This window comes from Mus caroli, unplaced genomic scaffold (assembly GCF_978045245.1).
Source record: "Mus caroli unplaced genomic scaffold, Mus_caroli_1 scaffold_7, whole genome shotgun sequence".
Taxonomy (NCBI): Eukaryota; Metazoa; Chordata; class Mammalia; order Rodentia; family Muridae; genus Mus; species Mus caroli.
Genome location: NW_028227262.1, coordinates 24,968,165 through 24,971,858, shown reverse-complemented (window position 1 = coordinate 24,971,858; position 3,694 = coordinate 24,968,165). Strand labels below are relative to the sequence as shown.

General features: G+C 42.8%; 1 pseudogene; it reads left to right on the top strand.

Moving 5' to 3' along the window:
• The first annotated feature begins 863 nt into the window (after positions 1 to 863).
• On the top strand, positions 864 to 1,754 carry LOC147003816 (ribonucleoside-diphosphate reductase subunit M2 pseudogene; annotated as a pseudogene).
• The last annotated feature ends 1,940 nt before the right edge of the window (positions 1,755 to 3,694 follow it).

The following is a 3,694-nucleotide window of genomic DNA, read 5'->3' as shown; positions in this document are numbered from 1 at the left end:
AGGTGCTGATATATGAGTATAACAGAATATTTTTAGGAGTCGCTCCTTAGGAAGATTTGTTTATTTAGACCAGTAATATTTGTTTTCTTCCTTAGGTCCCTGGGCCATGTACTCTCAAGATCTAAGTCACAAAAGCACTGTCAGGTATGGTTTCCATCTTGGGGAGTGGACCTTAAATCAAATCAGTTTTTACTTGGTTAATTCAACAAGTTTTGTTCCAGAATTGCTCTAACATATCTTACAGGTAAGCCACTACTGTAGGTCAAAAGATTTGTGGCCGATTTCATTTCCCTTTTGAGAATATGCAGAGTACCCTCCTGCTTCATGTAAGTACCTGTTTAACTTCTCCATGTTCAATGAGTTGTGTGCGTGTTGGGTTCTGCACCAGAGCCTTGCATTCAGTTTGTGGAGAGCAACATACTATCTGGGCAATAACTTAGGTTGTTTGGTAATTTGAGCTCCACCCCATAAATGTTCTGTAACAAACACTCCACAAATATTCTTAACTGCTTTGTAAAATCCTAACTGCGGGTGCACCGGGTTCCAGCTGTTTTTGCCTGCTCCTCATTATCTCCTCTGCTGCCATGCTTTCTGTCAGCACCCGCTTGCCACCATCGCTGACCAGCAGCCAGCTGCAGTTGTCGCTGCTGAAGGGACTCACCCTGGCTGACAAGGAGAGCATGCCCCTGACTCTCAGCAGCACCTGAGTCCTGACCAGCAAGGCTGTGAAGAGAATCTTCCAGGACTCCTCCGAGCTGGAAAGTAAAGTGCCTACTAACCCCAGAGTTGAGGATGAGCCATTACTGAGAGAAAACCCCCGCCGCTTCATTGTCTTTCCCATCGAGTACCATGATATCTGGCAGATGTACAAGAAAGCCGAGGCCTCCTTTTGGACTGCTGAGGAGGTGGACCTTCCCAAGGATATTCAGCACTGGGAAGCTCTGAAACCCGATGAGAGACATTTTATATCTCACATCCTGGCTTTGTTTGCAGCAAGTGATGGCAGAGTCGATGAGAACTTGGTGGAGTGATTTAGCCAAGAAGTTCAAGTTACAGAGGCCCACTGTTTCTATGGCTTCCAAATTGCCATAGAAAACATATACTCTGAAATATACAGTCTCATTGACACTTACATTAAAGATCCCAAGGAAAGAGAATATCTCTTCAATGCTATTGAAACGATGCCTTGTGTGAAGAAGAAGGCTGACTGGGCCTTGCGCTGGATTGGGGACAAAGAGGCTACGTATGGATAATGAGCTGTGGCCTTTGCCGCCGTAGAAGGAATCTTCTTTTCTGGTTCTTTTGCATCAATATTCTGACTCAAGAAACGGGGACTGATGCTGAGCCTTACATTTTCCAATGAGCTTATTAGCAGAGACGAGGGTTTACACTGGGACTTTGCCTGCCTGATGTTCAAGCACCTGGTACACAAGCCATCGGAGCAGAGGGTCAAAGAGATAATCACCAACGCGGTTAGGATAGAGCAGGAGTTCCTCACAGAGGCATTGCCTGTGAAGCTCATCGGGATGAACTGCAGTTTGATGAAGCAGTACATTGAGTTTGTGGCCGACGGGCTTATGCTGGAGCTGGGTTTTAACAAGAATTTCAGAGTAGAAAATCCGTTTGACTTCATGGAAAATATCTCACTAGAAGGAAAGACAAACTTCTTTGAGAAGCGAGTAGGCGAGTATCAGAGGATGGGAGTCATGACGAATTCGACAGAGAATTCTTTTACCTTGGATGCTGACTTCTAAGTAACTGATTGTGTGCTCTTCGCTGATTTTTGTCCCCTTGACATTAAAAGAAATCAGCAAAAACAACCAACTGGCCACACCATGAACTGTCATTAAATTTGCTAAACAAGTGTCTTAAAAGCTGTGTAGCTACCTCAGTCCTGTTTGCCAGGCTGGTCACTAGAAGAAAGTATACTTCAAACAATGGGTACTTGGATCTTTAGGAAGATCCTGTCCTTGGCTTTTACAAGTAGTGTGGTCACCTTTGACCTCATCAAAGTACTAACAGCACTGGGCCAGGTTTTATGAGCAGTGACCATCAAGCAAGCAGGTTTAAACATTTAGATGCTGTTTAGGGCTGTTTAAAGATGTCAGCCTCACTTACTGCTTCCTGCAGGCATGCAGAGTCTACTTAACAAGTTTGTAAATAAAATTGGCACTTTGCACACACACACACACACACACACACACACACACACACACAGTACTGCTAGTACTGTCAGGGGATTAAACTATACATTTTATGAGGTTTTACCTCCATGCTTTTTTTTTTATTTTAATGCTCAGTATTATTTTGAAGTTTGCAAATGCTATGATGGTACAGTAAATTCTGACATTTGCCTAAATAAGAGTGTCACTTTTTAAAAAAAAAAATCAGGGTCTTAACTATGTAACTCTGGCTTGGCTTGGAACTTGCTATATAGACCAGGTTAGCCTCAAACTTGCCCATGTCTCTCAAATACTGGGATTAAGGTATCTGCCACCATACCAGGCTTTACCCAGTGAATTCCTAAACACCAGAAAACCAGTCGTGTACAAGATGTTAATGTGTGTTCCTTTCAGACTGGAATACAGACCAGTAGATAACAGAAAACATCTAGTTAAACATAATCTGCCTTGATGTGCATTAATCTGCCTTTAGGGAAGGGAACAATAGTCAGAATTCACAAGTGAGTTTGAGCCCAGTGGTGGGTACATAGGTGGGACTCTCTTAAAAACCAAAACAGAAAAGGCAAGTGTTCCCTGAGGTAGTTTACTATGATCTCTAGCTTCCTCATTAACTGACATAACCCTGATCAATTTCCTTGATTATTATAAAAGTGTTTTTGTAATATGAAAAGCCATTGTACCTTTTAAATTATTGTTATGTAAAATTAATAAACTCAAAGTCTTGAAATTGCATGGCAAAAAAAAAAAAAAAAAAAAAATCCTAACTGCCTGGTCTTGCTTCTGTAATCAGACTTGCTTGAAAGGATCTCCCATCTTGTGGTTTTGCCCTATGAAAAGGGAACAGAAAACAGATAGAGGTTGGTCTCATGAATTCTTCTTTAGCAGTAGAGACATCTTATGTGTACACAAATAAAGGTTCTTTTTTTACTATTTGTTTTATTTATTTACATTACAAATATTGTCCCCCTTCCCGTTCCCCCTTCAATGAGCCTCCCACCTTCTCCTCTGGCCCTTTTGCCTCTAAGAGGCTGCTCCCACACCAAATCACTCCCACCTCATCCCTCTAGTGTTCAACTTCTCTGAAGCATCAAGCCTCTATAGGACTAAGTGCATTCCCTCCCACTGAGCCCTGACTCTTTTTTGCTGGGTTAAGGCCTGCCAGCTTTCATTGGTCCAATTAGTTGATACTGTTGTTCTTCCAATAAGGTTTCAATTCCATTCAGCACCTTCAGACATTCTACTAGTGTTGTGTCCGGCCAGCAGATCACAGCCTGGGTTCTAGCCTGGAAAGGCATTTCGGAAACCTGGAAGAGAAGAGGGGCTAGGCAGTGAGAGAAAGAAATGTAGCTAAGACAACATTCTGATCAAAGCTCAATTTTACTTTTTTCAGACACTCAGTTATAAAGGAAGGGGGAGGGAACCCGATTTCCCGCCAAACAATCTCGGGATCCAGTAGCAGGATGAACACGTGTGTGCCTCCAAGCAGCAGTAGGCATGGCAGGACGAATGAG